Here is a 25,057-nt window from a genome sequence, read left to right as displayed (position 1 = left end):
AGCCACCATGGCGCTATCCATGTCGCTTGCCCAGTCAACCAGGCATGGAACTGAAGCCACCCTCCAGTGTTGTGCAATGTTCCGCTATGCTATGATGAAGCCCATGGAGGCCCATGTTTGCTCAGCCAGAGTAAGATCGGACACCCCCCATATATTTTGTAAGCATAGCTGGGGAGACAACTAAATGGATTTACGTCCCGCCCTCTCGAGTTGACGGACGATTCTTGTCCAGTAGTCGTGAATATGTGGGCAATCCCATATAATATGAAAAAAAGGTGCCCATCTGGTAGCAGTGTCGAAGGCAAAGTGGATCAGGGTGTCTACCGAGCCGGAATAGGAGTTTGGCATCGAAATATGCTCGGTGGAGGATCTTGAGTTGGAGCAGACGCAAGGGCATCAGGATGGCTATTTCCCGGGGTGAAGCTAGAGCGTCCCTCCACATGTCATCCTCCATATCTCCCAAATCCCTCTCCCACCCCTCCCTAAGTTTCAACATTGGGTCGGAGCGAATGTTGACCAACTTCTTATAGGTGAGCGAAATGGACTTGCAGGCCATAGGATCCAACAGCAAGCGGTCCTCCAGGGGGGAAGAATCGGGGAGTGGACTATCTCTAGGTAGGACGGAGGATACTGCATGAGTGATCTGTAGGTACCTGAACGTCTCTGACAGAGCCAACTGGTATTTTGCTTGAAGCTCCGGGAATGATGCCAGCCTCCCCTTGACCCAGATATCTCTTACCGTGGAGATTTAAATCAAAAATTCCCCCTTGTCGAACCCTGGACAACAGCTAAGATGACCTAGAATATCAGGCTCCCAGAGGGAGGTGGCCTTCATCAGGCATCCGCGCCATCCCAATTTTCTGGTAACCTCATGCCAAATCTCGACCATGCGCGCCATGGGGCCAGTTAAGTTAAGTTTGCGGGGATTGGTATAAAGTGCCCTATTGTAACCGCCCGACGAAGGAGCCAGTGATCCGTGCGGAAATTACCCAGAGATTGACCACCATCAGTTGGGATGCCTGGTATTAAAGTCAGAGATCTGGTAAAGCGATGCTCCCATCGTACCACCCCATGGTAAGCTTGTTCATTGCGATGCACGACATGCGACCCTCCCATAAGAGTCCCCGCAATGTTCCACAGATCTGGGAAAAATAAGAATCGGGGATCCGGATAGGTGTATTCTGTAGAACATAAAGAAAGCGTGGTAGCGCTAACATTTTGAAAAGGGACGCACGTCCGAGAAGAGTGAGAGGGAGAGAGCGCCAATGCAGGTGTTGGATTTGAAACGCTGGAGGGGTCCAAGCAAGTTGTGCTCATAGAAGAGATCAGGGTCAGGAGTGACAAGAATGTCCAGATAACGTAAGCTCGAGGTGCCCTTTCTGCCAAATTTGATGTAATTCAGTTCAGTGGTTCGGGGTGTAGCCATGTCTAAAATCCCTTTGGGAAACTGCATGGAGAAAACACGTTTCCCTTTTTCTCAGCCCGGCTTGACGAATCACCACGAAACCTTTAAAACAGCAGCCTAACCAACTGTTGTACTAATTTAGAAAACTTTGTGAAGATTCATCAAACGGCATCAAACTTATTGGCTAAACAAAAATGCTTTTCCTATGAAAACCAGGTTCTAACTATAACTACATACTGCCATTTGCCAGTAGGTAACACACACACCCACACACATATATAATGTGTGTGTGTCCCAGCCAACACTCCACTCGGGTAGGGCACAGCCCCCTCTCCAAGTCACTATTCGCCCCAGGGACCCAATCCCTAGAGACTTTTGTTACAACACAGTTCGGACAGTGGACTGCTCCAGCACAAAGCAAAGCACCAACCCAAATATCACCAAATTTTTCAATTTTCAATAAACCAGCGTGCACTTTCCACAAGCTCCCTGTCCCGAGAGCTTTACCCAAAACTTGGGAAAAAAATCTATTTTTGTCATAAGTGAAAAAGCACCGCTACAAGGGTGAGTCTCCACCAATCATGGGAGATTAATAAGTCTTTATACTGTCCTCTTATAAAGACACTGAGTCGTGATGTACAAAATTCAATGTTCTTTTAATGATCCGCTTATAGACAAGACAGCAGCCAACGCGTTTCGTTCTGTCAGCAGAACTTCTTCAGGGCTGTAAGTTACAGCCCTGAAGAAGTTCTGGTGACAGAACGAAACACGTTGGCTGGTGTCTTGTCTATAAGCGGATCATTAAAAGAACATTGAATTTTGTACATCACGACTCAGCGTCTTTATAAGAGGACAGTATAAAAACCTAGAGACTTTTGTTTTTAAAAAGTGGGGGGGTGAGCGCAGCCTCCCTTCCAAAGCCACTAGTGGCCCTGCGATCCCCATCCTCTGGGACCTTCTTTTATCATATGGGGGATTGGCTTACGTGGCCCCCTCCCCCAAGTCACTCTTGGTCCAGGGGACCCCATTCCCTGGGGCATTTCTTTTCTAAAAAAGAGCCACGGTCCCCCTCCCCAAGACACTGTTGGCCCAACGGGACCCAATCCCCAATGGCCTAAAAAATATATTTATATGGGGAAGGAGTGCATTGACCCCTCCCCGAGCTTTAAGAGGTGCCAAGAACCCCATCCCCCGGGCAAAATACATTTATATCACTGGAGGGGGCACGTGGACCCCTCCCTCCACCATAATGGGCCCTGGTACCCCATTCCCTGAGGTCATACTTCAATTAAAGGGGAGGGATGAATGGCCTCCACCCCTGAGCGTTAAGTCACCCACGGGGCCCCATTCCCCAGGGTCAATTCAATTAATAATGAGAGGGGTTACACACGGCCCCCTACCGAGGATTAATATATCCCATCTCACAAGCTGAATCCTATTTATAATGGGATCGTACACAAGCTGCAGCCCCCCTTTCACGAGTCTTTATAGTGCTGGGTACCCTATCCCCCAGGGACAACTTGCATGTTAAAAAGGAGGGTACCCCATCCACCCAGGGTCAAAGGAACCTTCTTGATGGGTGCCCCCATGACCACCAGGGACACCCACCACACAATACGTAGGGGGGTCCATGGAGGAGCTCCAGGGCCATGGTGGCCCCAAAAGGATTCCCCACAAGCACCAATTCTGGGTGCTGCAGCAGCCAGCATTGCTTCTGCTTACTCCCGCCAGGCGAGAGCAATGCGTTTTTCCCTGCCAGCAATAGCTTTAGCAGGAAAACAAAAGTCTGCTTTCACCAGGTGGGAGCATTTTTAAAGCTCCCACCGATTGAAAACAGACTTGCCTTCCAAGCCCATGCTCTTGCAGGCAGGGAAAGCATGTCTGCTTTCACCTAACAGGAGATTTAAAAAATGCTCCTGTTGGGTGGGAGTGGACATATGTTTCCCTGCCCGCATTGATGCGGGTAGGGAAACTACTGTGTTTACCAATGGATAAAGGGACCTAAAGGTAAGGAATGGATTAAAAAGTCTTAATCATAGAACAACAACCATTACCATCTGCTGCCTTTGACCCTGCACACGGAAAGCTAGTGGATGGGCCAACAAACTCCCCCACAGACCATTCAAACACTCCCCCCAGCGGCTCTAACGAAAAGGCAGAAGAAGCGGGTTGGGAAGGCCAGGAAGCACCTCCACAATAACAAGGAAAAAGGCCATCAGGCAAACGGTCTTCATCCCATTTTAAACTTTAAAGAAAATAATCAGTCCCCAGCTGTCATTGCAACAGACAGCAGATGCAAGGAAGTAGAGGTGGAGCATCCAGTAGATTAGCAGATGACGTTGGAAACATCAAGACTAACAGTTGGAAAATCATTTATTTCAAATAAATCAGCCATTTTAAAGAAGGCACATGAGAACTGCCCGGGTGATGGACCTGAGGTATATGCAGCTCACTTAGCAACAAGTAACTCTAAGGATAGCAGAAAGTTGCCATCTACTAATAAAACAAGAGCTATTGACGCCACATCAAACTTAATCAGTAGCAGTGCTACCAATCTACGCCGGATAACCGTCATAAAAAAAGTAGAAGAGGACGTCCGGACGTCCCAAATCCAGCAGTCTAGCTCATGATGTACTTCCTCATCTGGAGACCAATAGCCCTTGTGGGGGAGATCGAGAAATCATATTACAGAAAGGGTCCCCACCTGGTAGAGAACCGAGCGACAGAGTATTGATACAAATTAATTCCCAGCGCGCTAAAGAGCAAGGCTATAACCCAAATGGGCAACTGTGTAACCAGAACAGTAGCTCAGCCCTTACGTCATAATCAAGAACATATGATCAAATACCTCATTCACACAAACAGGTAATATTAACTTCACATTACACAGCAGCAATCCCAACTTTAAAGCATATAACTTCAAATACCTGCTCTCAATAGAGTTTATCCAACGGTAGGGCAATAAAGGAAGGGAAAAAACGTTGTTGACTTGTAAGTCTGAGGATATTGCCTTAGCCATCTTAAATCATGCTTCCCAATTTGAGGCCTGGGGTATATCTCTGTCCACTCTGATAAAAAAGGGTACTCACTATCCCTGCGACAAAGAATTACAACCAACGATTCTAATATAAGGTTTGTCTATACTGTGCAACAGCTTTACAGGTAAAGTGGACTATAGGGACCCTCGCCCGCAAGCATGAAGAGAATGACCCAGACGAATGAACAACAGAGATGAGAACTGGCCGATAAACATCTTGTCATGGAATATAGCAGGGACAACCTACAGGACAATATACCCCCAGAGAACTGGACTAACTACAAAATAGTAGTGCTGCAAGAAACATAGTTAATAGCTCCAGCCGAGGTCCCCCGGCTATTTTACATCATGTAAAGGCCACAAGGACACAGAGATATGGGAGACCCAAGGGTGGCCTAGCAGTCTACATCTCGACAATTTTAAATATTACATCCGCCCAATTGCCGATAACAACACCAGAGCAAGTTATAAAAATGGATCTGGGATTCAACAAAAATGCTAGAACAATTATTCTCATCAAACTTTAATGCACACCCAAAGCATAAGATTAAAAAATAACTATTCAAAACCCTAATTGCAACTATATCGGAACTCCGGTTTGAGCATCCCGCATGGGAAATAATTCTAACAGGAGATTTCAATTCAAACTTGTTTACTCCAGAGGAAGACGAACAGTTAACTACAGCTAATGAAATATGGGCAGTACAAAATCAGGTGCACCCCATTTCCTCACGGACGGATTGGATTGCGCAACAACTAGTGACAGACCTAGAGCATCTGGGGATGCGAGTACTAAGTGGCAGAGTGGCTCAGGTTGGACCTCCAATCTGCACTTACTACAGCACCAATGTCAGCTCCATTTTAGATTATACAATTGTAACATTACCACTGCTAGCACACATTTTAAATGATATACTTCCCAGAAAGCGATCATTCTGGTCAACATCTTGAACTGCTAACCTCTTTTCCTAGGCACGTGAGTGCAGTACCCGAGATCGGGACCACAACAATGATAAATCTTAAAAGATTACGATGGACTAGTAGTACACTTCCCAAAATTGCAGAGTGAGCAAAGCAACTGTGGCCATCAGAAGACTCACGAAATGGCTCGATGATAGATGCCTGGGTTTCTTTTTTTACAAAACTCCCCCAGGACGCTAAATCAACAAATTCACATCAAACCACGATGCACAGCGAGAACAGAACATTGAGTTTGACAGCTAAAAATTTAAGGTAAAAAATCTACGAGCTGCTATCAGATCTACAAGGGGTAATAACGTATCAAAAATGAAATGGGAGTACTTACAACAACTTAAAAAGCTGTTCAAAAAACAAATCTGGGAGGATAATAAAATGCAGCAGGACAATTTTTGGTTAAAACTCTTGTATGCTAGAAGATTGAACCCCAAAGCTTTTTGGGATCAAGTAAACTCCCTGATAAGAACACCAAAAATGATAAAAATGACATTTGTGACGGAACAATCCTGGTCAGATCATCTAATCGCTGCACACGCAATAACATCTGGGAGAGCAAGAGCCCTCCAGGTACCCCTTTCTTTCCAGCTGGCAAAGAAACAAAATACATTTACGCATGCAAGTTCAGCTATTAAGCAGCTATTAAGCAGAAACACAAATAAAAGAGGTTGCAGGAACAAAAACAAAGGCAGATAAATGACATATTACAATCAATACCTCCAAGGTTGCAGGAAGAATAAATCAATCATTCATACGCTACTCCCCTGAAGAAATTGTAAACGTCATAGCTAAAGGCAGGTTAGACAGTGCCCCAGGCCCGAATGGCATACCGCAGGCAATTTATAAACGAGATCCCAACTTTTGGGCAGCACCTTTATCCCGCCTGTTTGATGAGGTGAGCACCATAAACTGACTGCCACAGAGCTGGAGGGGCTCAATATTAAATCCGTTATATAAGGGTGGGGAGCGAACTGACCAAGCCCACTAACGGCTGAAACCCTTAATTGATGCAGAAGGCAAGTATTATGCCTCATTTATCCTGGCAGATCTAATAGGTTGGTCCAAAAGCAATAAAATAATTCCCATCAACTAGTCTGGTTTTCGACATGGCTCAGGGACTATATCAAATGTACTTGCGCTGGGTCTTATGGCAAAGAAAAACTTACGGCAACGGAAGAATATGTTTTTATGCTTCATCCATTTTAAAGCTGCGTATGATCGAGTCAATAGAGGCATTTTATGGCATAAGCTGAAGCAGTGGGGCCTACCAGAAAAAATACTAAGACCTATTATTGAATTTTATTCGGATACATGGATGCACTTAAAAATAGCCGACGAGACGAAGCTCTCCAGAGAAATTTACACGAAGGATGGCCTAAAGTTCTAGCGCCGCACCTATTCAATCTATCATGGCCGATTTGTCACCTAGGGTCAATGAAACCAATTCACACCCTCCGCGCTTGGGAACTCTGAAGATTTCACGTTTATCCTACGCTGTCGCTATAGTTCTAGCAAGTCACACTAGTATTGGCCTCCAAAGAGCGATCGACGAGTTGGGGAACTTCGCTAGGAAGAATCTGTTGCAGGTGACCGTTACAAAAACTAATGCTATGATTATAAGTCGAGCCATCCAAAAAAACAAAAAAAATCATCATTTAAACTGAGAAACGTGAATCTGGAAGTAGTTGGTAGCTACAAATATCTAGGGATACAACTGGTTAAAAAAAGGGAAATGCCTAACGTTTGCATTTTGCTCAATAGCAAACACTTTAAAAGGTCCCTCTTTCACACCACTATTAGATATTATGAAAGCAAAAATTCTACCCTCTCTAGCATATGGAAGTGAAGTTCAGCACAGAAAAGATGCCGCGATGCTGGATAGGCACCAAACACGAGCATATAAAAAGGTATTCTCGCTTCCACAGAACGCCTCACCGGCGCAGGTCCGGTTAGAATTTGGGCTACAACAGCAACAGCTGCAAAGGAGATAAGTCACAATAAAAGCCTGGTACATCATCATATTTGGGCCAGCTGTTTTCTTCATATTTAAAGTCCAAGTTTTTACAAAATGTTTTGGCAAACTGCCATCTAATGCAGATCAACCAAGCTGGAAATATCAGAGCCCAAACTCATGTAATCTTCGTGGATCACCAATACAGATTTTATTCACTTAGTTTGTATCTGCCCAGCTTTAAGTCAGGATCGCCGGAAACTGGTAAAGGGACCATTCTACGCAAGAGGCATTCGTTCCTGTAGAACCACAATATTCAAATTTCTTGATCCGGAAGATCCTCAAATGAACTGTTGTTTAACAAAAATTTTAACTAACCACAAGGGAGAACTGAAACGAGACTATTGGCAAAATGGCCAGAATTTCGGTCCACTAAGTTAGATCAGTGCAAATGTAATTGATAATCTAGCTATTGTTGAAGACGTTACCTCATAATGTTAAGAGAGTAGCACGATGGCACTTTTAGATAGATACTAGGTTATGTGTCAGTCAAATCTTATCACATGATTTGTTCATTTGCAACAGGATGTAGCATAATCTTCTCTGATAAGTAATTGTTTTTCTCTGTTAATCATTTTAAATGGATTTTAATGGTGTTTTGTAGTGTGACCAATGGTCATATTGTTATGGTTTTAATTAACTAAACAATAAACTTTACTCTTGTTCTTAAATAAAAATTTAAAAAAGAGTGGACATGTTTCCTTGCCCACACTAATCTGGATAGGGAAACTACTGTGTCCCAGGAGTGGTCTCTCTGGGACACAGTAATAGAGCCAGCCCTGGGGAATGGGGTCCCTGTGATTTTTATAGGTTTAGGGAGATGGCTCCCCTACCATTTATTTGAGCACTTGGGCCCCAGGCGGGATGGGGTCCCTGGGACCTTTTAGAATCAGAGAAGGAAATACAAATATTATTGAGAACACAAATAACAGCAATATATACCAGCAGGTATGACTAAGTATGTTACAAATGGACATACATTTCTAAGCCACAATTCAGGCCCGAGGTTCTTTACAGTCAAAGACTAGGATATACCTGGACTCCTGTTGGTAAATGTTCCTGTAAGTTTTGTACTTTTTTTAGTAACAATAAGGGGGTATTATTCTGCTGTTGAGGTGTTAGGAGATGGCGGTTTTAATGTTTTGTGTTGTTTTGATTTTTTGTTCTCCAGATTTATCTCTGGAGTTATGGAAACCTTTGTGAAAGTGAAGGAGCGATTTATCTGATCACAAGCCCATTTGGGCTTGATACGGGGTTCAATCCACCTTGAGAGTTAATAGAGCTTTTCAGTGAGGTATTGCGGCAAATGCCTTGGGATTTCAGTGTATATATTTTCAAATTATTTGGAATGGTGGTGACATTATTTGTCATTAGAATATGATTTGTTTACTCCTAAAAATCAATATCACAATATTGTTTAGAAGCTTCTATTTCATTTTGCTACTTATAGGTGAGTACAATTTTTGTGGAATTGACAATGGTGGATTGAATTGTTGATTTGACCATGGTACGTCAATTTTAGCAACGGAAATATTTATGCAACAAATACAAACTATATCAGGGTTGTGTTTTGAATGTTCATATGCATATAATTCATAATGACATTGTGCATGTATTTTCTTCACCATTTCAACTACATGCGCTACATGTCTGAAACGAGACAGGGTACTGAATGTTGTTTATGTTTATCCAAAACCTTTTGCAAGATGAAGATCTGTTTTGTGAGAAAGGATGGTTTCCAGCCACTAATGTTTCCAGAATAAATCACAATAGGCATGCTTTGAGTGTCGTTTCTCCATTTACTTCAGGGAGTTTTAAGGTGAAATTACAGGTGTGGGGCAGAAGACGCCTTTTTAGGCGCTGGCAGCGATTTGGTAGCGGACGGGCAACTGCTGCAATTTGGGAAGGGATATATATGTTTACAGATATATAAAATTCACTGAAAGAAACAAAGGTTACAGAGACGTTATAGTTAGGCTCAAGATTCACTCGTTCAAAACCAGAGAAATTCAGCAGTTATGATTAGCTGAGCTAACTATAACTTGCACCCCCGCAATGCCATGCTTATGACCTCACATATTACATCACTCATGACATTGTCAGTGACATCACTGATCACTGATGCTGCATCGTCACGAATATCGGGTGCGATCAAAAATATCAATTTTAGACACATCTTGTGTCACTAACACACCCATTTCTCAAACATGGGGTCAGAGTGCCTCCATCCTGACCCTGTATTTGCGTTTATATTTAAAATATCTTATGCTGCCAAAACCTGACAAACGTCCCATATCCACAATACAAAACTGGTGCAATTACCTAGCACTATAATTTTACGAGCTTGATTCATGGAAACAAATTCCTACAGAAGTTTGAAAATGTGCTGATTAATTTGAGCAGACTTTTATAATTTTTTGGAATTCATAAAATTTCCAAGTGGGTCGTCTGGAAAAGCGCACCAGTCGCAGACTTTCAGGCATTTTCTTGGGGAAGTCGTGTGACTTTTTCTCATATTACCAAGACAGAAAACCAAACTTAGCTTGTGGAAAATGTTAAAATAGCTCCACACTTCAGGAGACCAGTTCTAAAATGAAGCAACGGAAGCATTCATGGTTGGGTAATGGAATCCCACAAAATACTGAAAGTAAAACCATTAGCCTTCACCCCACTTAGAAAATATGAGACTGGCACAATGGCAAGTTCAACCCTGAGCACAACTGTGCTTAGTTTATGGAAGTGCAGATGAGTAAAAACAGATTTTTATATTGTTCTTTTCTCTGTGGAATAACACGTTTTCATATAAAACACATCTTGGGGATGGATTTATTTCAGCAACTATCTGGTGAAAAACTTTGATCATTTGCAGAGCAGGGAAGGTTTGGAGAGAAATGAACTGTGTGAAAGCTCACAAACAGAAACGTTTGTGGGCGTTCACAAGTTTTCATAGCAAACATGCCTTGATCCGCCCACCCCATGTGTTAGATCCGGACGTGTTTGGTTGTAAAAATACATTTATGACCAAAAGCACCTCTGTGAATCGGGCCCTAACAAATGAAGAAACAAATGATTGCATATTCCCCATGAATACTTCGTCTGGTGTGTTACTTTTATATATGCATTTTTAGTACATTTCATCCAGTGCGGCCATTAAGAACGGGTGGGTTGGGGGTATGGGCAACCTCTCCTGCTTGCACTGGAGGCTTCCCACAGTTGAAAAATGGAGTGGGCCAAGGCCCAATCACTTTCTCCTGAGCCCCACCTCCCACCCCAATCTTTAATGTCAGTGCGCTGTTAAGGCACATTAACATCACTAGGCTACTGCACAGCACATGGAGTTCATCAAATAAGAGCAGCTCCACTCGTCTGGCTTCATTACTATCCCAGCGGGGGTCAACAGCAATCGGAGAGGCATCATTGGATAGGGGAGAACCTTTCCTAAAAAGCAATAATGCTCCCTAAAGAATTCCTTCGAAGGGATTGTGGCCATGATCCCTGAGCAGGAATCACTGTTATGTGCCAGGAGTATATTTGATGAGGTTCATCAGCCCTGCCTACGGTATGGGTTGAGGCCCCCAGGGGCCTTATTGTTTTTTTTAGCATTTTCATTTCCCCGGAATGGGGAGCATTGGGTCCCCTTTAATGGTGAGATCACCCAGCCGCATGAAATGAACGTTAGGCAGCCATTTTGTTTTCAGGCTTGTGTGGTCCCTGGCAGTAATCATTTTTCGAGAGCTCAAATTACATTTGTTGCTCCACCCCTGCCCCCCGCACCGCATAGAGCAGCGTGACTAGCCATAGTTCAGGTATTGTGCTAGTCACATTTTGCATCTGCCCATCTCAGTATACATCAAGGGATAATTGGGAAACAATACTCAAATTTAGCATGCATACAATTTGTGGAAAAAAGTCATGAAGGCGTAGGCATAATTGCCCCCAAATATCAAGAAATAGCTCAGCAGCTAAGGGGTTAAAATTAGTGAAATCTTTCAAGAGGTCAAATGGAATCCGAAAACGCTTTTCATGTATGAAGTAACTGTTTGAAAAAGTATTTTACAGAAAGTATTGCAGTAAAGCCTATCAATCTAATATAGGTATTGCCCAAGTCAGTCAAAGGCTTAATTAATATTTGAGTATTCTTTGTCAATCAGCTACAATCTTTTTTATTGTTGTTTTCAGGTATACACTAGCAGGCTCTCAATTCTTTTGGCTAAGATAAGATGTCGAACAGTTAAGAAATCATCAACACTCTCCATTGCATAACTGATTTCTCACTTACCACTGTTCTGTTAATACTCATTTGCCTGATTATTAAGATCACAGTAATGTCCAGCAAGATAAAGGTCTTTTGTAATATTGTTTTGCCTAACTCACTGGGAGAAAACTATGCCTCATTAACATTTTCCCAGCAAGTCTGCAAACAGTTTTTTTTGCTCCAGTATTGTTGGGCTCAGTATTACCAGGGGCAAAAGTCACCATACTTTATTAGAAAACCATAAAGTATAAGGTACATATAGCAGGGACCGACAACGTCAAGTAAAATGATGAAGAATTGAAGCTAGATCATAATCTAGCATGTTTCATAGCTTTTTAAACTAGCCTTAAAAATGCAAAAGAAACAATCCTCTACGTCTCCCAGAAGAACCCGGCTGATTTAAACAAATGCCCAAGATTTCAGTGATGAGAAGATTGATCTTACCCAAGAGCACGATTAACAGGCCCGGACTGGCCATAGCGGGCACCGGGCAATCCCCCGGTGCGCCGCAAGGGTGGGGGCCGGTTTTGAGCCCCTGGGGGCCGATTTTGTTACAGGGCCCTTTTTGCAGCATAGCTACAAAATCGTCTCTGCAACAAAATAGTCCAAAAACCGGCCCTAGCAAATCGCTCAGCGGCACCTCCAACCCCCCCCCCCCCCGAGTGGGGAGGGGGAAGCCGGCCAAGCACTTTGCCAGGGCCTGTTTTGGTTCCCAGTCCGGCCCTGACGATTAAGGAGCATGACAAGATGTTTCGCCATCACAACACCATCCTTCCACAAACCAGACATACTCTGGCAGAAAACCCTTGGAAGGGTAAATGTGGTGGCCCCAGTTGTGTGTACAGGAAATTACCTAAGGAAAACGTGGGGTGACCTCATAAATTAGTAAAGATGCGTTGAATTATCAAAGTATATGCTCCTATAGGAGCTCCGGAAACAAAGGTTACAGACATGCTGTTAAAACTGGAAAGCAGGGTGGACCTCCATGGAAGGCACATCCTACCTTTCTAGGAATCCGAGACTAGGCTGTGGGTTCAGACTCTAGAATACATGTTGTCTGGTTCACCAAGCATTCTCCAACTTGGAGGACTGGGACATGAACTCAGATGCAGTGAGCACATAGTTTTCCCTTATGATCTCCCAAAGCTGGGACATATCTCACCTAATCTATAAACTTTAGCCTCATCTAAAGATTGTGTGCGTTAAAGAACACATGTAGATATACATTTTCTGGTTTTTATGTACATCTGCTTTTTGCCTGACAATGTTCTCGTCAATGACTTAAATGACTCAGCTGATACTGCCACATAAGCAAATAAGGTTGCCTCACTGAAGTTTCTGTCATCTCTAAAAACCTTATCCGTCGTGCAAATTAACAAACTGCCATAAACAGCAACACAATGGACATCACCATCCCATCCCTGAATTGACTTCCTGCTGCATAGACCAACACGCTGCACGGGGACCTGTGCCATCATTAGGCCATAATGTGAGATATTGTAGCTGACATGTAGTTCCTCCGCTTGGATCAATCGACTTTTCACAACCCCTTCTCTTTCCTCATCCCCTTATTAGCTCCTCTCCCTTCATTTTGAAATCTCCCCTTTTCCACTCTCCTCTCTGCTTCTGGTGTTACTATCCACCTACTCGATCTTTTTCTGCACTTGATACAAACGTCAACTAATGACGTTTTATGGATGGCTATCTTCTCTTGACAGCAAGCATGTCTAAAGGAAGGCCTGTGGAATGTTTGTGACTGGGGAAGCATGCACGATGAACAATGCAAAAACCCACCATATTCCAGGCGGAACAAAATGGTACTATCTCTTTAATAAGTGCTAAATACCCTACGCACCTCTATTGCTTCCAGATAATGGGAACTTAAGTCACATAAAATGATTAGGGCAGGATCACACACAACTTTTGGTCCAGTTGGTCAGGCTGTGAACCCAGCCACAGAACTCTGCTCATCTGCGTCCAATGTAAAAAAACATAAACACCACATCACAGCTCATACATGCGCACTGCTAATGGTTAGTTCATATGTGTAACCTGCACTTTACTATCGAATGTATGTTGCACATTTCTGAAGCCTGTGGGAGTCTGTGGTAGGTAAATCTTACAGCTCTTACAGCTCTACAAGTGTCTAAATTTAATTTGGCTATCAATGAAAACTTCAGAACTTCTTTTAAATCTGCGTTGTGCGCTACCGTTGGAAGGGAAGGCCATAATGTACAGTGCTGACAATGTTACAGCTGTACTTTACCTTCAGGTTTATCGATTTACTGAAGTAGGTCAGGAATATTCCACTAATTGGACTTCAAATAATATCCATATAGTGCAACACAGAAAAACAAGCTTAGAGAAATAATTGAAGTGGAGAAGTTGTCGGAAGGCTCCACAAAATGGGAATACAATTATTTCCACTTTTTCAAACTCTTGAAAACAAGACTTTTCTTTAATCATTTCAACAGCTTTGTTCGACAATTTATAAAAGCGATTCACAAAAATATAAATGGAATTAATTATACAAAAACATGAAACACTAGGAAGACATAGATAAATCATATAAATAAAACTACTTCGCATCCCCAATATATGAAATTCATGAATTAAAATCAATTAAAAACTTGTTAGAGTACGAAATAAAAACAATTAGGCTATGTACAAATCTCATCGTTAGATAAAATACCATTATAACTAATATACTTCCTGGTATTTAGCCATTTAGTACATAATTGAAACACACACTCTGCCCCCCCATGAAAAGCGCGATGATATGAGCATTACTTTGGGGCGCCTCAGTTTTTACACTCACTCTGGGTTATAAGGCGAGCCCTCAATGTCCATGACCCCCCTAATCTATAATCATTCTACTACGCTTTAGTAGTCTCATATCGTATTTGGACCCCTTTTTTATTTCATTATATAATGGATTTCTCTTTCATCTTAGGCTTTTACTACACACTAAAATTGCTTTGCTACCTTGCAAATCACCCTCATAACTCCAAGCAGACAATTAATCTTTCTGAGCTTGGTAAGAACGACTTTGAAACAGCGGATACAAATAGATGTTAAAGTGAAACACATACCATGGACACACAGGAGTCACGAAATTCATGTTAGAATCGATGGTTGTGGAGGTCCACATCCATGTGCCAATTCCTGGACTGCTGGAACGCAAAAATAATTGAGGTTATGCTTTGAAATACATTTACTGTGCCATTAAGTGCAATGTTTGTTTAAGACGGTTCCACATCGATATTTTAACAATAATGCTTACTTGCAAAATAAACTATTACTAAAACAAAGTCATATCCATCTATCCATCTATCCATCTATCTATCTATCTATCTATCTATCTATCTATCTATCTATCTATCTATCTATCTATCTATCTATCCAGACAGACAGACAGACAGACCTAAAATGTCAAGAACAGATGGTAAGGAGTCTAGTGGTTCCTAAGCAAAGTAGGCAAGAAAAACAGAGAAATGTGTTGCATACTTATTTCCCATAACAACGTAATTTTCTAGTACATATTTATCAACTTTTTCGTGGACATCTTTCAAAATAGCAGTAAAGAGGTTTAGCACCAAGGCAACAACCACCATCCCTGAGCTTCACTTTTACGTTTGAAGCTATATCCGCTTTCACTAAAAAAATTATCCTGGGGACCGCGGTATGCACGCTATAAGGTACACAGGATCAAATAAAATGCAGCAGCAAAATTATATTTCTCTAAGGTGTTTTACTGGGGAAACATAGACGTATGCCACTTTTATAACACAAATAAGGTTATTTGTGCTTAAGAGAGGAACTGTTTGCTCAAGACACGAACAGAAATATGCATAAATGCTTTTAAGGAATGTACAAGTAGTAGTGCCCTTGGGACTGTGATGGTTGAGAAGACCAATCTGAGAAAATGTCATGACTTGATAAACATTTTTAAAACGAGAGTCTATTAATCCTGATAGGCCGGATATTAACATTTTCAACTTCGGTTTTATAAAGTGCGTAATCTAAAATTCGCAATAGCCTTAACAGAAATTAAGTAAGGAACTTCATAGCCTCCTCTAAGTCTCAACTTTTTTCCCAAAAATCACAGTTAAATCTTAAGAACCTTGGTATTTTCATGAGAAACAGAAAAGAAAATTGTAAACACCTCAAAGGCAGGAGTGTAACAGCTTAGGCAGCTAGGGACATGAGTCTAGGTAAATAAAAACAAAAAGGGCAGATATCCAGTAGTGGGAACATTGTTTGAAGTAGAGAATTAAAGGTATAATGTACATAATTTACCACAAGGTCTGTGACCACCAAATGCATTGTTACAAAGTACCAAAACCTTTTACAAGTCGGAAAAGTACTTTTGCGACCAGTGGTATACAGACGGGTGCCTCCTGCTCCCTGATGTTTTCCTATTCAGGAATTTTTTTTTCACGCTGCACGTGTTGTTTTAATGGACACCGACTGCCTAAAACAAATATTTCCCTTTTGCAAACGCAAATGCAGATCAGGGGAGCCGGTTGTCCCTAGAAGGTCCCCATTCCTGCATTCACAGCCAATTTCAGTGGGTCGCAAATTATTACTTGCCACATTCATTTTGAATATGGGAATGGACAGTCTGGCATAGGATCTATTTTTATACGTGTGAGCTGCGAATTGCATGCCAATGTGCAAACTAATCAGTGTGCAAACTTCACATCCTGACTTGTGAATTGTTATTAGTAGTTTTCAGTTTTCTATCACTGAATTCAAAAAACAAATTCTTATAAAAATCTATTTCAAAATAGCTGAGATTGCTTGAGTGCTCAGTAACCTGGCTTTATTTGTTGAAGCAGGAAAACATAAAATAGCTGAAGTTGGCTATTCTTTTTGCATTCTGTCAAAGCTTCAGAAATCATTTACAGTCATATCCTGGGATTTCAAAAATTATGAATCAAAAGAGCGTTGTACAGTATTTAAGCTGACACCAGTAAGCTATTGATCTCTTGGTGTTTTAATTCTGAAAGTCGTTTTAGCTAGAGATAATTCAATGACAGCTTTCCCTGGGAATTAAAAAAATGAAATTGCTCCTAGTTCCATTTCTAAGCTCAGCTTTCAAAGAAGACGATACATCAGGCACGCTAGGGTCAATCTCTTCAAAAAAAAAAATATTTTCTCTTATCCTGAAGGAAGGGAGGATGCTTTAGAATTTTACAGTTACTACACCAGTCTTCTAGTTACTATCTCATCTCCCCTACTAATTTAAAGATCAAAGTCTTGGCCAAACTCATTATGTTGCGTAAGATGTTTCCCTCCATTCGAAATTTGTCTCAGGTAAGCTTTTTACCTGGACGCTCCTACATAAATCATCTGACAACTTTTTGGCGTCTACTATGGTAGATGATAGATCTTCAAGTCGAGGCTTAGTTCCTCTTGACCGATGCTGAGAAGCCTTTGATTGTGTAGAGAGGGAATTGTTTTCGAGAGGACTAGCCTCAGTCAGGACATAATCTTAAAGGAACACTGGCTACATGACTCACAGACTGCAGGTGTTAACTGTGGAGGCTTTCTCTACTGTTCAACCAAGATTCGTCACCGCATCCTCTTCTCTTCCTCCTGGCACTGGGAAATCCTGCCTGCTGCAATTTGGTAGAATAGTGAAATGCACAGGCTTTCCACTGTGGCCTGGCCTATTATAGTTTTCTTATACAGTCATGACATACTGCTCACAATCACTGACAAAATAACTCCATACTAACCTGTTGTTTCTTATACACGACTTTTTGCAGATTTTGGATGACAAGAATAATTGGCAGAAATCCAAGGCCATTCCCATGAGCACATAACCACCAAAGCCAAAATCCATGGTTATGAGATTAAAGGGGCTACCAGGGGCATCAAGCATCAAGGGACTTTAATTACCAGGGAGTAGAAAGTATGTCTGATGAAAATCTTATCCCCATTTATGACATAGACAAAAACACTTCAATCACTGGACACATCTCAGCATGTCAACGTAGGGTAGGGTACAAATATAATTATGTTTTAGGGATGCTACCAATACCTGTGTGTAACGACATACTGAAATGTATTGACTCAGACATCAAAAGGTATATTTAAGAAAAAGAGAAATCTAGGATGAAACCTCTCAAACTTTGGGCATACACAACATATGTTGGATTGAGGCTGACCCACATGAAGTCATATTTAAAAACCCCCCTTTTTTGCCCCACCTAGCCTATTTCCTCCCTCAGGCAACATAGGATCCACCAGGCTGTTTATTTGGAACATTATCTCTTGAATTGTCTGGAAGACACTTTTCTAGTTTACCGGATAAAACCTTTCACCTCAGCCCTAGATAATCTAGTTATCTGAAGTATGATGTCTTAGAGAAAGGTGGCTCCTACACTGCTCAAAATTGACCCACAATTCTAAATACCTATAGAGAACTAGAGTCACTTAATGCAGAATTTTGTATTTCAAGAAGCAAGGATATGCACTGGGACAATACCTCTTCAGAGGCTGGAGAGTCAGATGTCAATCTGATAGTTGGAGTTTCGAGTTTTTCTTGCTTGACCCCTGAGCAAGTAGAGGTTTTTCACCTCGGTCTGAAGGTGGACTCTTCCTTTGAACCATGTCCTCCTAAAGTCCTGCAGCTGGTTACCAAGACGGTAGCTCCTAATTTGGCAATTGCCATCAATACATCTATAAGTTCTGGAATCTAACCTAAGCTGCGGAAAAGGGTAGCTGTTAAGCCTCTTCTAAAAAAACGAATCTGGATCCCACTGATCTGAGAAATTATAGGCCCATCTCTCTTCTGCCTACTCTGTCTAAAATCTTGGAGAAGCACCACAAATTTCAACTGGTGTCCTATTTGAAGCATTATGAACTGTTTGATTCCTCTCAATTTGGTTTCAGAACCAATCATGGGGCAGAAACTGCTTTGGTTTCGGCTGTCGATAATATCCGCTCGGTGGCTGATGAAGGGTAGGCTGCCACACTGATCCTTATGGATCTCTCCACAACCTTTGATACTATTTCTCCTGCTTTGTTGGCAGACCGGCTGTGGAACCTATGGGTTTCTGGGTCAGCACTAGATCTGCTAACTTCCTTATTGAAGGATAGATCCCAGACAGTTGTTATGAACCAATTTAGTTCACATCCTAATGCCATGTGGGGTGCCTCAGGGTTCTTCCCTGAGCCTGACTCGCTTTAATCTTTATGTATTCTCACTGGCTAAGTTGATAGAGAGAGAAGTGTCCCTAAGATCGAATACCCCCGTGGGGTTGGTAAATGAAAAGTTCTAACACCCACTGCACTATATTACTGCACAACCACCAAGTGTGTATCTAAAGTCTTGTATCAATCCACAACGTTTCTGTAAAACCTAAACACAATCACAGTAATATCAACATTGACTTTTACTCTCAAGATTGTTTTTAATTGTTTGTTTATTATATTGGATAATTTCCATAGACTATTTGTCCTTCTGAACATTTTTAATTTATTTGTGCAATATATTGTATACTGTGTACTGATTTTTTGTAATCTCTCTGGATATTACCTGATAATTGTAAAAAAAAAAATCACTATCAAATGTAATAAAATCATGTGCAATTTTATGCAAGATGTATCCCTTGTAGTACTGTAAGAAGCTGTGAATGTTGATATTACTGTGATTGTGTTTAGGTTTTACAGAAACGTTGTGGATTGATACAAGACTTTAGATACACACTTGGTGGTTTTGCAGTAATATAGTGCAGTGGGTGTTAGAACTTTTCATTTACCAACCCCACACGGGTATTCGATCTTAGGGACACTTCTACCTCCTTTAATTGTATTCGCCTGGTCCCTGAACCTTCACATCAGGGGGCCTCCTATACTTTCTTTGTAAGTTGATAGAGACCCTTTCCTATGCTGATGACAAATACCTTTTCATGTCCATCACCAAGGACATGGAGGCCACGCTTGCCAACTTTAAGAAATGTATGCAGGCAGTAGCAACTTGGATGGGTAAAACTACCTCAGACTCAAAGGGTACAAGACTGAGGTTTTGATTTTAGTAACCAACCCTTAATCAGGAATAATTCCTGGCGGCCAGAAATACCGGGGATTTTGCCAACCCCGGCAGACTCTGCCAATAATCTTGGAGTACTAGTGGATACCATGTTATCATTTGACCTTCAGGTTACCAGTACGGTATCAACTTTTTTCTGGGTTATCAGGACCATGAGGAAGGTGTTCCCTTTTTTCACTTTGGGCCTTGATCTCCTCTAGGCTAGACTAATGCAATGCACTCCATTACGGGATCAACAAATCGGCAACTGCTACGCTTCAGTTAATACAAAATGCAGCCACAAGACTGATATGTGAAATTCCTAAATACCAACCAGTCTCCGCGAGGATCTCTAAACTGCATTGCCTATCTGTTAACAAGTGCACATCTTTTAAAGCCTTACGTACTGTTCACGTTGGTGCCAAATATTGGTCCCAGAGGACTGACTAAGATGTTCCAGAGATACACCCTCACTAGACATCTTTACTAGGCTAACTACAACCTTGTACATGTGCCTAAATTTAGGAAGACCAGATGGGGTGGTAGGACTTTTTCCATGGCTGCAGCAAATCTTTGGAATTCTCTTCCACGTGATATCAGGGATCTTCAGGAACATAAAGGTTTTCGGAAAGCATTGAAGACCTGGCTTTTCACTCTTGAATTCCTAGCCAGTGATTTTACTAGGAATTGTAGTCCTTTCCTCGACCTTTCTCTCTAGTGCTCTCCCCTCTTTAGCACCTTGATGCCTTTGGTATTTGTGCACTTTATAAGTCTACATCATTTCATCTCATTTCAGCCCTTTCTGGACTATCTTTCCCCATGTGGAGAAATGTGGGCTTGCTGATTGACAACATGCCACAGGTTATATAAGGAATGGTCTGCTAAAGGAATCTCTTTAGAGAATTTGTTTTGGAAAAGAAACACCCAAAAGCTTTCAAGTCCGGTTCATGAATATGACCTAAACCAGTCACACCTCTGGCGTTAAAGCTAGATGTCAAGCAACCTTAAAATGCAGCTGGAGCCATCCCTTTTTAAGTCTCGCCTAGACGAAGCAAAAGCGAAGCTTTTGCGTCTAGGGCGAGACAACTTATGCAATCACTTTTGGGGGAATGTGGACAGCAGACTGTCACGAGCTTCTCCTGCCGGAGATTGTAGCTCGTGAGCGCGCACGTCGCCGTGCCTCATATTCCCATGCAAAGAAAGGCTCACGCACGCATGCGCACATACACACACTGCATACACACACACACACGCACCCCCCCTTAAAGAAAGGCTCAGGCACGCATGTGCACATACACACACTGCATATACACACACACACGCACCCCCCCTTAAACAGACACACGCGCAGATGCACGCACGCACAGACACACTCCAACAGACACACACGCGTACACCCCACCCCCACTCACCCCTCCTCTCCCTCAACACACTCACCTGTTCTGGCGGTGCTCGGCGGCGGTTCTGCCTCTCGGGCGGCGGTAGCGCTTTGCGGGGCTCTCTCACCACATGAGAGCCCCGCCTTCCCCATGCGCCCGGCCGCTCTTCACCCGGTCCCCCATCTCGGGACCGGGACTCGATCAGGAGCCCTCGGGGCTCCTCGGACAGTGGCTTCCCTCTCGCGCCGCGATGGGGGCGGGACTTCCGGTTGGAGCCGCGCTGCGATTTGCCGGCTGCCCAACCGCTTCCGGGTCGTCGCAGGCAGCGCGGCGGCCCGGCGGGGACTCTACAAACTCCTGGTTTTTTAACCTGGTACAGAAACGTATTAGACAGTGAAGAATCTTCCGTTTTCTTCCTGGGAGATTGGTTTGCGAGAGCTGAGCTGCATACATCCATAGTGAAGGCCACTGGCTCCTTGGGAATGTCACAATAAGACAGAGAAGAACCATCTCAAAGAAGGTTTGTTTTCCTGCTGACAGAGGCTTGAAGCCACCTCAAGAAACTCAGAGAGGCATGTTTCGAGTGAAGATAGTTTAGCTAGGGGCTAGAACAGAGGAAGTGATTAACAATGCAAAGTATATCTGAAACACTATTGCACTGCTGCAGTTCTTTAACATTTTGCTTATTAATTGCTTTCATTGTCACTCTAGTGTCTGTTTTTATAGTTACAGCTATCTGCACTAGATTAAGCTGTTGATTTTAAAAAAGCACAGGACAGATTGTTGCCCAGAATGCACCAGTCCATTGTAGTGCACAGGTGTTTTGAGTGTTACAGTCCACCAGGTTCCGTGTCCACCAGGATCCGTGTCCCAAGCCTCAACGTAGTCAGAGGGTCTAGGGTATGCAAAAATTGGCCATATTTTGCATAAAAGTGCAAAAAACGCACCACTTTGGCATATAAAATTTTAAAAATCCAAAACTAGGGCCAGAAGTGGTACTCTATGTACTGGAGTGTTGCAGTTTACTTTCCAAAGTACTTATTACTAGATTTCTCTTTATTCCTAGCTATTTGATGGCAATTTTTGAGAAAACGTTTTCTATATTAAGGACTTCACCCTTGCCTTGAGGAATTATAATTAGGGAATTTTTTGTAAGCTTTAAAATATTGGAACTTGTGAATAGAACATTTTTCATCTCATGTCAGTTTCTCTAATATTTTGTAATATATTAGTTTGCTCCATTGTAGAGATTTCATTTTATTAATAACAAGCATACCAAGCATTCCAGAAAGAAATACACACATATGCATACACATACATGTCAGACATAACAAAATATAACATAAGACATAAGCTTGTTTTTATTTGTATTCATCCATTTACACCACTTTACATTAAAATAGCCTAAGCTTTACTGTACAGTTGCTATAGAAGCCTATACTATGGTATAGTGTTCACATTTTTCCTTAAGTTATCACTCCATTTAAAAAACATACCTAATAAACATTGCCATTTACAATGTCAATAGCTCCAACTCCAACAAATGCGAGACCTATTGCATTGCAAATGCTTGTTTACAATGCTCTTCTATCCTTCAATATCTCAAATCATGGGGACACCATAAGCAGATAAAATCTGGGTTATACAGGGTCCTCATTAATGAGTTCTTCTCCAACCCCATTGAAAAGACAGCAAGTTTGGAGCGGCAGACTTTCTACAGAAGGATTACACTAAAGATTATTGGTCAACTGTATTGCTCACACATGGTTGCGTTGTGAGGGAGGCCAGGTTAACATGCTTACACTTTAAAATCTTGCCTGACACGTATAGGTCCCCTTCTAGATTATATGAAGGAGACCTCGTACATCACTTAAGATGTGCGAGGTGTAATCAAGAAAGGTGTGACTTGATGTACTACTAATGGAGCTGTACTGAATTGGCGGCGTTGTGTCAAGATTTCTTGTCTGAAATATCCTGTGTACGGATCCTCCATATACTCATTTTGGCTCACTTAACCCTTTTACACAATGAAAATGATGCTTCAACCTATCCCTCCTCACACACATATGAAAATCAACATCCCTTGCAGCAGTCAAGAACTAAATCCTCCGGCAAAGGTGTGAATTGTTGTCCACCCCATGACAAATGGTGGACTGATCTAGTGAAGCCTGCTCACTGTGAACATATCTTCTACGCAATCACGTCAATCTGTAAACCTTTGGCACATCTGGGGGGCCCAACTGAAAAAGGCCTGAGCTAGATTAAAAGAGGGAGATTGACACATTCACCTGGCATTGTACCTCCATTCCTGCACTGCTGTACCAGAACAACCAACTAAAAGGACCGCATGCTGTTACAGAGGTCTCACCCACTTCTGGAAAATCTGATTAGCATGCCTGGCTGAGCTCTCATGCCCTTTGCCTGAACCCACGACACTCAATTGCACAGCAAACGTTCCTGGAGGTATCTTTGAACCTAACTGTAGCAGGAGGATGTTTCCTTTTGTTACCAAACGGCTGCGCGCCTGCCCCAGCATATGCATGCTTTCTCTACACCTACATGATTTGCACTAGTAGTACTATCTTTGACCTATAGGGGTTGACCTAGTCCTCTACATATAAACCATCTCTCTTCCTCTATGGTTAGCACACATAATTCCCTCTATTGGAAAGGCAATGAACACTGTCTCGGACTGATTTACCTCATGCCCTCAATCCTCCCCACTATGTCACTCTGCATGTTTGTGCCTACCTGAGTTGATCGTTTATATACTATGATACGGATATGCCTCCACATCAACACACTACCACACCTTGTTTAGTAAGTAGAATATCCCTCCTTTAAGGAAAGAGATTGGCTAGCTTACTTCGTATTGATGGTGCCCGCCAGTGTTTGATACTACATCAGCTGCCTGCCGTGAGTCTGAGCCTGCAGACCGGGCGTGGTGTCCCCGGAGAAAAGGCGGACGTGCTGGCCAAGTGTAGTGTTCAGCCTGTCGCAACCCCCACGAGGCAATCGTAGATCAGGCGAAGTGCCTGTTGACCTGTCGGGCATGAGGCTGTTGCAGATGAAATGAAGTGTGTGTTGAGTTATCAGGAGTGAGGTGAGCCCCAGTGATGGCAGCGTGGGGCCACGAGAGAGGCGAAGGTAATAGGAATGAGGGGTCGCAGCTAGCGCAGTGCACAAGGTGCCCCTATGCTTCTGACCCTCACTGCAGGAAGAGAGGAGCCCCCACCCCTGAATAGCCAATGTGGGTGAAAAAATCTGTGCCAACATTGAGGTGGCTGTAGTGCCTGAAGGGGAGATGAAGTGCTCTGCTGACACTGGAGAAAGTGCTGTACCTGCAGTGACGAAAACACTGCATCACCATTGCAAACCCTGCACTGTCGTCTGCTGCCCTGCACTGTCGTCTGCTGCCCTGCACTGCCCGTCGTCTCCCCAAGGCAATGGGGAGTGAGAGCAAGAAGCCACGGCATCCTCTGACAATCCCCCGGCACCACGTTTCCTTACCTGCAGGCGAGGGGGGAAGAATAAGGGAGGCTGCAGCAACTGTGCATGCGCCTGTCCTGCATCGGCCCTGTGGGCGGGAACTCCCAGGGAATCAGTGCATCCGCCAAGACATGGACAGAGCTTGCCGGGTATCCTCAGTTACAGCGCAATGCCTGCAGCGTCAGGAAAGCTGCTGGGGCCAGTGGTGGGAAAAGTGCTGCAGCAACGCCAAGCGGACGTATGGAGTTCCGCACCCTGTAGTTTGAAAACTTGGAAATTAAGACATAGAGGTGACTGGCAAAGCTTCCTGGAGTAGAGGGGAGCCCCAGGGGCCATCTTGCACTGCTTGTAGATCAAGAGATTAGCAGGTTACCCCTCAGCAAGGGTGTGCCCAAGAAGCAGGGAGAAATGGTGCTGACAGACTCTATATTGTGCTGCAGTGCCACATAGTGGCCATATTTGGTT

General features: G+C 42.9%; 1 protein-coding gene across 1 annotated transcript in view; it reads right to left on the bottom strand.

Moving 5' to 3' along the window:
- The window catches only part of LOC147731524 (sodium channel protein type 2 subunit alpha-like), a 662,760-nt gene that overhangs the window by 444,106 nt on the left and 193,597 nt on the right, over positions 1 to 25,057 (bottom strand). Inside the window, exon 3 of the mRNA XM_086956588.1 lies at positions 14,776 to 14,856. The gene's annotated coding sequence lies outside the window, so the exon portion shown is untranslated. The remainder of the gene's footprint in view (positions 1 to 14,775; positions 14,857 to 25,057) is intronic.

This window comes from Lissotriton vulgaris, chromosome 2_1 (assembly GCF_964263255.1).
Source record: "Lissotriton vulgaris chromosome 2_1, aLisVul1.2, whole genome shotgun sequence".
Classification (NCBI taxonomy): Eukaryota; Metazoa; Chordata; class Amphibia; order Caudata; family Salamandridae; genus Lissotriton; species Lissotriton vulgaris.
Note: the sequence above shows the minus strand (reverse complement) of the source record. Positions and strands in the feature narration are given on the sequence as shown.